The following is a 13,261-nucleotide window of genomic DNA, read 5'->3' on the forward strand; positions in this document are numbered from 1 at the left end:
TCAAAGAGGGATTCGCTTACAACGAAGTGTGAGAAGTATACGCAGCATGTTTTTTGTACATTCATAATTACATTTTGGTTTTGCTTACTTTGCTGAGCGAATGTCTCTCTGTCGATGTCTGTGACTTCATGCCAATGGGAATGGTCTTTATAATAATCTCTATATATGCCAAGCCGCCCTGAGGCAGTGATATTTTTTATTCAACATTTTTTTTCACTTTACTGCGCACAGGCAAGCATGCTTGTGGTACGCAGTAAGTAAATTTTATGTAAGATATGCTGTATGTTGGCAACACCATTTTGCACAAGTTATTGTTCGGGCAGACTTTGAGTGTCACTGTGACTGTTGATAGCAATGGAGTACTCCAATCGTAGATGTTTAATTGTATAATCTACGAAAGCAAGGTAATAATTGATGAGATATGTTCACTTGATCTCCATCAAAAGTGCACGTGCGACCAGACTATACCTAGTCACATAATAGTTGATCTAGTTGACCGCTGCGCACAAATAGGCGCGAAAAACTCAGTATGCTCTCGTTTCTTTTTTCTTAGCTCTCTTCACTAGGCTCTCTGAAACGATAGCGTTGTGTCAAGATGACTTCTGTTGTTTGCAAGCGTGCATCCGACTTTTCTCTTTACCTGAAGAGATTCAGAACTGTACAGAATATTCAGGCACGCAGCATATGTTCATCATGTTTCCAGCACTTACACCAGCGTGAACAGAAGCAGCCTCGAACCACACAAAGTCTTCAGTGATCAGTTCACCAGTGACAAAGGAATGAACTCCGGAGTTGTTGAGAGCATAGTGCACCATAATCTATTTCTCAGAACGCGTCAACTCCGACGAGAACTGGCAGCGCATGCAACACGAGTTTACTTACGCTCTACTGTGCACTGTCCATTTCTGTTGGTTGTCTGTTTCGGGCATTCTGATGCAATTCACTGGAATTTAACTATTGTCGTCATCTCCTTCGTGTTCCTTCAGGTTTGCGGTATTTCATCACAACGCGACAGAAAGTACCGGCCTTCCGTATGCGTGCATCACAAACGTGAGACATCTCGCGCACAGAGTAAGATAATGGGTGAGCGCGATCTTACCGGCAGCTGAAGGGAAGCGGAGGAAATGTATAGGCGCGAATATTTCCATCAGGCGAGAAACGAGCTCTAGTGTTTAGGGCAGAACTTTACCAGCCGACATGTATCGTTACAAAAGTTCTCGTTTCTAGCATTCAGTACCACTGCTTGAACATTGCTGAGCTCGTTGCTTCCTAGCAATGCGAATTCACCCCCTTCAAATACACTGCCTATACTCCGTTTCATACACCAGGTGCAACGCTGTTGAGGCTATGCCAAAAGTTCGGCTAGCAAAACGCACAACACGGCGCGTTTCATGGTCACTTGCGTGAGATGTGACAATTGCCGGTGCATCCTTGTGTTTCTTTGTGCTACCCTTTGGCGCGACTGGCGAACAGAAAAAAACGGGGTGAGCACAAAAGAAAGCTGGTACCGAACGACCATGTGGTATCCAAACCTGCACTGACACTGAAAGGCCAGGTGGCCACAATCGTGACGCACACAGAGTAAAGAAGCTGTATGTGACGTCACGTGAAAACTAAGCTATACAGCCACATAATAAGAGACGTTCAATGGTGTTTTTGTTTGTAAGGCACATAATATCTCTAATTACTTGTCGCCGTAACAACGAAAGAAAAACTAAATCGTTGATGGTAAGAACGTTGAACCACTTTTTGTTGTGAACGCATCGACTGCAAGAAGCCTCGCTAGCTTCCACAGCGTCGCACATGATGTGTGTAACAGTATACACGTATTGTTTGGTAGTTCATGTCATGGGTCAATCAGAGTCTTTCTATGAGACTCGATAGTCACGCCGAAACACCGTACGGTATAATGCTTGATGATTTTTTCCTGAAAAGCGATACTGCTCCCAGTGCACACTTGAGAACTGGCGAAAATGAGAATGCCGCTTGTCACAGACAGGCAGCTTCATCGAAGTAACAGGCCAGTGGCTGGCGCGGAAGAGCACTTTAGGCTTTCATTATTTCTGGCCTTTTCTGTACTATTTATTAGACCACTTCAACGAGCGCTTTAAAAGGCATCGGCACACCTTCAAGATGCTTTCTTCGCTTCTGCCTCAGAACATTCCTGACCCTCCCACTCTTCCCACTGCCGAGAAGTTTACTTACGTGTACACTCGAAATTATCTCAACTTCAGCATTTCAAGGGGAGTTAGCAGTATATACTGTGAAATGGAAGCGAGGGAAACGAGAAACATGGAGCATGTCTGGGATGCAAGCGTTTGCAATTGCCCAGAGGTATTCTTGCCAAACGTGCGCCATCCTCTAAAGACTCCGGCAACTTTGCCGGTGAGCACAGCTGAAGCAGAATGCTTTGTTTTTGCAACGCTGAGACGCATAAAGTTGCACCTGAGAGGTACAACAACACATGAAAGATTGTTGGCATCGCTCTCTGAGCATCCACCGTGAAATACAAGTCCGTCCGGAAGAAAGTCTTGGTGGGATCGCGCGCGCACGCATGGACAAGCTGCGGCCTCTCGTGGTGATCTCTGTAACGAGCGAGTGCGTCATGTCCAAATCAGCCAATTTCTGATAGATGGGGAATTCACGTGTAAATTTTGGGCATATTTCGCCATTTGTCGAGAGAAGAGAAAGCATTTTTTTTGCTGAATTTGATAATTTATTTTGAATTCAAGGCCGCGTGCTGTGCTTTGTTACTTGGCTCACGTGTTGTCGCGAGCCTCCACTACCAATCGGCAGCGTTTTCTGACCATGCTCAATAGGTGTTGCAGGACCCTTTTAAGAGACAAGTAGAGAGTAGCGTGGATCAGGGAACAAAGCAGGATTAAGGATATCATACTTGAAATCAAGAAGAGAAAATGGACATGGGCCGGGCATGTGGCGCGTTGGCAAAATGGCCGCTGCTCTTCAAAAGTAACTGACCTGATTCCCAGAGAAAGCAAGCGGGTAAGGGGGAGACAGAAGGTTAGGTAGGCAGATGAGATTACGAACTTTGTGGGTATAAAGTGGCAGCAGCAAGCACAAGGCCAAGTTGTCTACGGAACACGGGAGAGGTCTTTGTCCTGCAGTGGACGTAGTCAGGATGATGTTGATGATGATGATGGTGATGATGAACATAAACCACACTATCACTACGAGAGACGCTGTAGGGAGGCATATGGGGCGTATAATGTGACATGCAATGCGCAGGATAATTTTTGTGTCGATTTCAAGAGATAATCAACAGTACTCCGCTATCCAATGTGTCTGTTTGCAGCGTGATACATTAATTGCACAAAGTTTTTTATTGTAAAAAATATGGTTACTATGTGTATTGCTCGTAATTTTACGTGATAACACGCCCAGCCATGTTTCTCTATTCTGTGCATTTCTTGTCGTGCGTCATGTCGCTAGTTGCAGAAAATTCTTGGTGTGCCCTTCTAGTCTGAAGCGAATCAGCATATATAATTTGTCGTATGTTTTTTCAGCTTTTTGTTACTTCTTCTTGCGCTGTTTGCCACAGTGCTGAACAATAAAACTTGTGCTCACCACAGCTGCCCACGGTGCATTTCTCAATACGCTGCTTTAGGTTTATGACCAGCATACTTTTTAATCATGAGCTTGAGTTACATGATGAGTATCTTAGTAGGCCATTCTAAGGCTGTGATTAGCCTGCACGTTTGCCTGCGTTGCACCTTCGTCACAGTACAACACTTCGACGTGCCTTAGACGTTAGGGCATAATAAAATGTGTATAAGTACATTTTACACTCTCATACAAACCGTGTTACGTGTATAAACCACATATTTTGTCGCGCGCATGTGCATTCAGATGTTAGCAGAACGTGCGAAGGTTGAATAGAAATGTTATTCTTTGGCTTGAGTATATCTTGGGACACGTACGAAGAGTCACACTGTAATATGCTTGAACTTGCTCTATCAGACTTTGGAGCTGCAGTGTGTCTGGCTATTTGCATTAAAACGAACCTCTCCCTATTTAAAATTATTGCAGTGATCGACACTGGCGGTATCTGTTCCGGCGGGTACAAGTATGAACACCGCGTGAGCATTAATCCAGTCGCCGAGCCAACTTAAAACACTCGCGGCCTAGATTCCTGCCGAAGACCTCTTTCTGTATATACTAACCCCAATGCGTGTATATTTTTTGCGACAAATAAAGAATTGATTGATTGATTGACCTCACAGAATGATAAGTCTTCAGAAACACCGTGACATGTTTTCCGTATGTAGACATTATTCATTGTAAGAGCACACAGCAATGACATTGTGATAGTAGCAGCGCCTAATTTCTAAATCATGTCAGCGCGAAGCGACGAAAAAAAATAAGTTGAGTAAGTGGCAAGGGGGGGGGGGGCTGGACGAAAAATTATGGGGGGGAGGTCGAACCCCTCCTGTCCCCCCCCCCCTGGCTACGACACTACGACACTGTTTTGGTAGCATTTCGTGATAGATAAACGGAGAAACCAATGAATTCACTAGGGCTACAATACAATCTCGCGTGTTCTTTGAGAGCCCAGCTAAATAGGCATCTAAATGCAGCAAAAGAAACATGTGCTCACAAATCTGCATACAAACAATTTGAAGCCATAAATTGCATTGAAGATGATTGCAGGAATCAAAGGGCAAGTAGTCAAACATTGGGTATGGGGCCCGAACAACTTCACCTGAGAAATTGATAAGGATATGATTCTTAGCTATGCACGTGAAGCTTGTACAAATAGGACCTTAGGTGTTTGTTCGCATGGTGGGGACACGAAGATTGAAAGAGTCTGCTCACAGGGTGTATCAGATTGGTTGCACACGTACTATAACGTCTCGGCAGTCAGTGACGTTTTATTATCAGTGGCATGCTTTTATACAGTCGTGGAATATGTGCAACGTTGGCAGCTTGCTACATATGTTACACGATATTCTTTTTTTCACACAGAAGCATTGTTGTTTAGAATAAACAAAACAAAAGCTTAACAGGTTAATTGGTTCGCCGAAATTGTTCATCGTAGTTCAGATGGCAAGGCTGTTGTCTCTCCCTTGTTGACCATGGGGCTGGTAGAAGTGCCGCTCACAGCCTGCTCAGCCGGAGACTGTGGCTGCGCCAGTAGCGTTGCTGGAGTCATTACCTTTCTTGCGCCCGATTAGCCGTTGTGTTCAGAGGGCGGACCTCCACTAGTATCGCATACTTCACCTGTTCCATGTATGGCTGTCACGTCGTTTCCCGTCGTCACGTGGACAGGTATTTGGTTGCTTCCAGATGACGCCCTCGACGAGGTGGCACTTAGCCACCACCCAATCTAAAGGGTACAGCCATATCAATCCAACCATCCATCCACTGCTTTTTGATGGGATTTAAAGTGAAAAACACACAAGAGTCATCTTCTGCTCGTTGAAAGGTTCCGCTGTTCGCATGAGGTCTCGGCGATTTCTTTGCAGCAATCTTCCCTCTTTTCAGGGCGAACTAAGAAGGAACGGGGACACACTATCTTAAGCACCTTCACTTTCAATCGCCGAATGTTATAAAGCATAACTCTGACACTGTCCTTTGTTGAAGTAGTGGTAGCCGCGTGCCTTTTTGCATGTTTTGTCAATGCTTGACAGGCAGCGACTCAGTAGAGTGGTAAAATTCAGGCAATGGTGTACGAATGTTTCGGCGCATCAACAGCTCTGCTGGCGACCAGTGTCTGTAGTTTAATAGCCCCAGCCAAAAGTCGCTTACTGCGTATGCTTTCTTCAACAATCTTTTGATGACCGGGACTCTTTTGTCTGCGAGGCCATTTGATCAAAGGGGCTGGAAATAACATGCTCGTAGCGCAATATCTTTTGTGGTGAATTTCGACCCTCCACCCGGTCAGAGCTGTTTGAGTATGCCGTATCAAGCAAAAAGATGCGATAGCGTTTTAGTTACTGCTGTCGTAGTAGTTTCTTGGTGCTTTTCAAGGTCCTGAAAGTTCGAGTACAAGTAAAACCCAAAGCTTTAACGCCTTATGGCATATTCACACTAGTCTGCTTCAACAAGATTCCATGGCAGATCAAGTGTATTCCGAATAAGAAACGGTTCATCGGCTTGTAAGTACGCATGCAACTGACAGAAAGGGCACCACTCTATCACATAAGTTATATTGTCATTCATTCTAGGCCAGTGCATGAGCTATCGTGCTTGGGTTATGCACTTGGCAATGCCAAGGTTACTGCGGTGCAGGCGCTCTAACATTTGTTTGCGCATTGAAGCGGGGACCAGAACTTTTATTCTCCTAAGCAGTACGCCCTTGACAACTGATAGCTCATTTGCACACCTTTTCGGTTCACATACGACTGGCTGTGAACTTCCAGCCTTTTTATCAGAGTCTGCAGTTCAGGGTCTACCGCGATAGCCTCGGCTAGTTCTGCCATTATTTTAGGGCTTACGTGTTCAGACAAGATGCTCATTGCATGAATTTCAGCATCTTCAGACAAATCACCTGCCATGATTGCGAGAAAATATGTCTGTTAATTTAAGCTTCTTCCCAAAAACGTGCTGCAACTGATAGTGATACTTTAACATACGCAAAAAAAGTCTTTGCAGTCTTGGCGGTATATCATTGATTTATATGTGGGGTTTAACGTCCCAAAACCACCATATGATTATGAGAGACGCTGTAGTGGAAAGTTTCGAGAATTTTGACCACCTGGGGTTCTTTACGGTGCACTCAAATCCGAGCACACGGGCCTACAACATTTCCGCTTCCATCGGAATTGTAGCCGCCGCAGCCGGGATTCAATCCCGCCACCTGCGATTCAGCAGCCGAGTACCTTAGCCACTAGACCGCCGTGACGGGGAAACCGTAGCAATTTCAGGGGCGGCAGCTTTGCCATGGCTTTCGATGAGGGCGTCGACAAGCCGGCATACTTCTGACAACACGTATCAGATTAATTTAACACGTGCGTCGGCGTCTCGGCAGACAATGACGTTCAATTATCAGTGGCAGCATTCTTTTATACAGTCGTGGCATGTGCAATGTTGTCAACTTGCTACATATCTGACACAGGGTAGGTAAATACTATATAATTAAACTGGATCGCAAGGTAGGTAAGTGGTATTTCAAGGAGTTGGCTCGCATTTAGGGTGACGTTTGACGGAAATGAAACGACGCACAAGTCCTAATTCTATCACGTGTGAATCACTCAGGTGTCCTTGGGCATGCTGAAACGTATCAATAAGCTTGCAAAATGCACGCTCGTGCAGGCTCCACCTGACGCAAACCGACCCCTGGGGGAGTGGCTTGGTACTTCCTCAAGTTTATAGCTTTGTTTCTCAGCATTCAATTATAGCTTTATTTCCTAGCAGACAATAACTACGAGGCTGAATAAGAGAAGGTCGATTGCTGGAGACTGCCTAAACACATTGCAGCCACCAGACGAGTTGTCTAGTGGCTAGGTACTCGGCTGCTGACCCGCAGGTCGCGGGATCAAATCCCTGTTGCGGCGGCTGCATTTTCGATGGAGGCGAAAATGCTGTATAGGCCCGTGTGCTCAGAGTTGGGTGCACGGTAAAGAACCCCAGGTGGTCGAAATTTCCGAAGTCCACTACTTCGGCGTCGCTCATAGTCGTATGGTTGTTTTGGGATGTTAAACTCTACATATTAACCAACAGATTGCAGTCAGACAATGTTCAAGCAAATGAGTTATCCATCCAAAAGCACTCACACGTGAAGGCAGGGGGGAGGCGGCAGTATTGCAAAAAAAAAAAAAAGACAGATCCCACTTACAGCGGGAATCAATGATATGTGAAGCACAATTGAAGGATGTTGATATGCCACTTTAAAATTGGCACAACGTTATGAGGCGTACATAAATTATGCCGTACATGACTCCCAAGTCATGATTTTCATGTTTGAAAGTATTATTTGATTGATTTGTTGGGTTTAACGTCCCAAAACGACCATATGATTATGAGAGACGCCGTAGTGGAGAGTTCCGGGTATTTCGACCACCTACCTGGGGTTCTTTAACGTGCACCCAAATCTGAGCACACGGGCCTACAACATTTCCGCCTCCATCGGAAATGCAGCCGCCGCAGTCGGGATTTGAACCCGCGACCTGCGGGTCAGCAGCCGAGTACCTTAGCCACTAGACCACCGCGGCGGGGCTGAAAGTATTATTTATCTTCGTAGTTTATTCACGTCACGTAATACCGAATTTGGTATATGTGGAGCTAGCGAAATGGCCACGAGCACATCGTGAGTGCGGCATGTAGTCATGTCTTTACATGATACGCATATCATGATTATCATGTTTGCACCAGTCATATACCTTCACCTTTCACACACGTCCCGTAGTGCAAAAGTTGGTACATGTGAAGCTTGTGAATTGATCGCAAGCGCACCATGACGTGGCGTGTAGTCATGACTTACAAGACATGGATGTCATGATTTCCACATTAAGGTCTCTTACTTAGGTTCGCCACGCAGTCATGTCATACCATACCAGTTTTGCAATATGTATAGTGAACAAAATCACTGCAAGAGCCGCAAGACCATGAAATGTAAATCAAAATCTTCATAACATACGTGTCTCTATTTTTGTGCTATGACTAGTCACTTATGCTCGTCGTACAGTCATGTTATGCCGTACCAATTTTGGTATCCGATATGATTATCGAAACGGTAAGGAGAGCTGAAAGTCATAGGTGGCTAGACAGACAGACAGACAGACAGACAGACAGACAGACAGACAGACAGACAGACAGACAGACAGACAGATATATAGATAGATATATAGATAGATATATAGATAGATATATAGATAGATAGATAAATAGATAGACAGACAGACAGGCAGCCAGGCAGATAGATAGATAGAGAGATAGATAGATAGATAGATAGATAGATAAATAGATAGATAGATAGATAGATAGATAGATACGCAGAAGGTCACCCAAGTTCTATAAATGGTTCGCATTTAAAATATGTTGAGACTGCACGCAAGTTCGTATCGGAAAGCTTGCAGTAAACACATGCATCGCACCGGCGTCAATACGCATCACAACTTAGAGAAGCACTTTTTCGCATATGCGTCCAAGTCACCGATGGCCCTATAATCAGATACAAAGTGAACCATGGGGAGACAGCAGGCGGCTGAGGCGCCACCAAGGGGAAAAATACACAAGGTGTAAGGTGGGTATGCCACCACCGCATAGTTCCTCAATACGAATACCATGAAATGAGCCTTGGTTAGGGGAAGAATAGCGAAAAACTGCGGAGCAACAATATGTATATATATATATATATATATATATATATATATAGACAAAATTATACTAGGTGCGTTGATAATGTACCATAGTTTTATTCAGCCTAGCCCTTATAAACTACTATTTTATTGTTTCATTAGAGGGTCTGACTTACTAATGTTCAAAGTTTGAAAAACAGCAAGTCGACAAAAATGCGCTATACTTCAGGAAATCGACGTAATTCTATTTCCTTTGCATTCCGGTGAAAATGAGCTCAATTCTATTCCCATGTCATTCCTGCAAGCTTTGATGCGATTCCATACCCATTCTATCCGGGGTAGCAAAAAAGTGGAATGATCCCGGATTCATTCCAATTCCTGAGTGGCAACTCCGCAACACTGATAAGAACTAGACTGAAGTTCTCAAAGAAGATACCTGTACGCGATTCCCTGGCGCGCCCCACCACAGTTATCTAGCGACTATAAGGTACTCGGCTGCTGACCCACAGGTTGCGGGATCGAATCCCGGCTGCAGTGGCTGCATTTTTGATGGAGGCGGATATGCTGTAGGCCCGTGTGCTCAGACTTGGGCACACGTTGAAGAACCCCAGTTGGTCGAAGTTTCCGGAGCCCTCCACTACAGCGTCTCTCATAATCGTATGGTAGTTTTGGGACGTTAAACCCCTCACAGTACTCATCAGTTTCCCTGGAAGTTGTTGAGTCTTTCTATTCTTACGAAATGCGTCGTCGAGCATGTAGATGTAAATCCAAAACATGTGACTCTCACCCACTCTGGGTGATCGGCCAAGAATCGGGTAGCTTAAGAAAAAAAAGCAAATTTAAATATATACTGGCTAAAATAACATTACCAGAAATTTTCATTTTTTTGTAAAATATTTTGAGAAAAATTCAGATAAACTAGTTCGTACTGAATGAGCAATTCATATTTGATGTCAAAAAAAAATTTATATATATATATATATAGCCTACATGGGTTAACTGAGAACCTTTCGGTATAGAGGTTAATAAGTAAATCTCTAGACCTTACAATGATATCTTGCATGGTCGCACACACTTTCACGATGCTGTGTGCTGTGGCCTAGGCTATGTTCACCTAGGAATAGTGAATTTGACGTTGTCAAAGCTAAGCACAGGATTCGTAACGGTATTTCTAGTGATACCTTTCTTAATTTTGAAAACATTCTGCAAGAGATCAAGAAGTGCTCTTTTTTCCTCTTTTTCACAATAAGAACAAAGTGGAAAGGGAGTCAATCCTTCTCTAAACAAATAGAAATTCAATTGAGGAATACGGCAGCGTAATCGAGTTAATGAAACCTCCAGGCATTGGTTATGACATGAGGAAAACTTCCAGGGTGTCATTAGATGATTGAAATCCAGAAAATTTTTCAAAGATGGTGTAGAAAATTCTCGCATCATCATTTGCCTCCGAAATCTAGAAGCTACTATAAAAGCTGTTGTAGGGGTAATATTGATAGCTGGTCCGTCTAACGCCACTTTCGCTAGTGCATCAGCTGTTTCATTTAGAGTTATGCCTGTATGCCCCGGCACCCATACTAATCACACCTGGGTTAAGTGATTCGGTACTAGGGAGCTGCATTTCCTAATGCTTTCGAATCACCGGATGCCGTGAGTGCACTGCAGACCGACAAGTAGTCTGTTATTATTACGGCGGAATTCATTGATGTTGGCAGTGTTTGAAGGGCCGAAACTATGGCTAAAAATTCTGCAATAAAGATAGGTGTGAAATCTGGGATTCCGAGGGAAAATAACCAGTATAGAACAGGGCACAATATACCGATGCCACTCTTTTCATCTCGCTGTGAAACGCCCGTCGCAATGATCACTTGTGCTTGCATTTCTAGCAGGTAGTCCTGTAAAGTAGCTCTTAACACATTACTCGGCCGGTGTGTAGCACTATCAGAGAAAATGTCATCAAAGTATATTTGAAGAGAACTTGTCGAGCTGCAAATTGGCAGAACCTCTCTAATTTTCGCAGACAGTGGGTCGAGAAGAGACTGTAAAAAAAACTCTAGAGGTGTGTGAAACCTTGGTCGAACATATTGAGACGTCATATACTGCAAAACCATGTCGTTGTCTATGTTGACCTTGACTTGTGGCTCGTGATCATTATGATTGTCATCTTCGTTGTCATTAGTGTCATTGCTGTCAGGTGGTTATGGCGACAGTGGGACAAGAATCGACCATAGGCAGCTTCGCCCCCAAATATCTAGGAAGATTCATCTTCACGGCTAAAGATTGACAGTGCGTATTCATAAGTTTGTAGGACCTAATGAAAGAAATCTACCGCAGCATTCTTTAGCCAATCCTCTGTACCAAGTACGATACATCTGTCGAGGAGAAGAAGAAGAGAAGCGACGCGAGAGGCAAGCTAAAATTGAAATACTTCACAATTAACGTTACAATAAAATTTATGCTTGAACATGTTTTGGCTCTTAAAAAAGAATAATATAGATACAGTCTGTATAATTGATCCGACTCTCAGCCAATCTCCCTGAGGGGGTAGGTGCCGAAATTCCAGGGAGGATCATCATCATAAAATCTGACTCCAGTTCTGAATGGCATTTCAAGCCCCCCCAGGAATGGCACCTGTCGTGTCGATGGGCCCTCGGATGGGTCCTCCAATGGGCCCTCCAGTGGGTCCTCCAGTGGGCCCTCCTATGGGCCCTCCTGTGGGCCCTCCAGTGGGCCCTCCAGTGGGCCCTCCTATGGGCCCTCCAATGGGCCCTCCAATGGGCCCTCCAGTGGGCCCTCCAGTGGGCCCTCCAGTGGGCCCTCTAGTGGGCCCTCCAGTGGACCCTCCCGTGGACCCTCCCGTGGGCCCTCCCGTGGGCCCTCCGTCAGCGCCGCTTCCACTCCCTGTGTGGCGAATCGCGCCGAGCCCAGGAGGCATCTTGGAGCCCACTAGGTACTACTTCGCCACACCCGGCTACGACGAGCGCAGACGTAAACGCCGGCGCATCAGCCTGCTCATCCTGCTGTCGCTAGTGCTCATGTGCGGCACCCTCGGCTGCGCCACGGGCGTCCTGGTAACGGTCGTCAGAGCCCGCCGAGGTCAACGCGAAATGGCCGACGGGGAGACCGCCATGCGCCGACTGACGGAGCCCGCGCTTCGCCTCGACCGAAGCTGGGCCATGGCAGGAGGTCTGGTTGGTTTTCCTTCGATCCCCGACCCGAACGCGAGCGCTCGTGCCGAAGTTAACAATGGCACGCTCGGCAACAAGCACGGCACAGGTGATGTGCCTGTCAAACTAGGCCAAGTCACGGAGGCCGTGCTGCAGGATAATGAAGTGAAGAAAGGCGATGACGCCACCAACGCAGCGCTACAGGATGGTGCCACGCGCTCCGCAGCTGCAGGCACGAGGAGGCTGCGACGTAAAAGGGGGCGTAAGCGGGGCAAGAGTGCGCACCGACGGTCGGCGTGAATTAAAAAGATCGCCGATCGAGCATCGACACCCTAGCGCACACGCCGCAGCTGCAACGAATAATTAGGTGCAGCGAATCATGAAAACTGCAGCTCTCGGACTGACCTGGCCAGAAGAGTCTGCCGTTTGTGAGAACTCCACAGAAAGATTTGATTTTTTACTTCTAATAGCGGCTGCAAAAATTTCTTCAAATTAATAAATACTCGTGGATCGCTTCACGTGTCATATCATGCAGCTGTGTACATATATCTAATGCGGTCGCTCTGGCCATTGCGGCGCGTATATATTCCACTGATCTCGAAAATATTTTCATTTTTTAACTTTACACTACTTGGACTATAGGATAACGTATGCTCAGTATTTTACCGGTTAGAACATTTATAGAGATGACACTTCGTAATGGCTGACAAATGTCTTTTAACGTACAAGTGGAGCTTTCAGAATCGATCTCATTGACTTTGAATGTGTGCGTAGATTGTTCAGTTACGATACCAAAAGTCTTACAGAAATCGCTGATGAACATGCCTCATTTTAGAAAAG

This window comes from Rhipicephalus microplus, chromosome 6 (genome assembly GCF_043290135.1).
Source record: "Rhipicephalus microplus isolate Deutch F79 chromosome 6, USDA_Rmic, whole genome shotgun sequence".
NCBI classification, from domain to species: domain Eukaryota; kingdom Metazoa; phylum Arthropoda; class Arachnida; order Ixodida; family Ixodidae; genus Rhipicephalus; species Rhipicephalus microplus.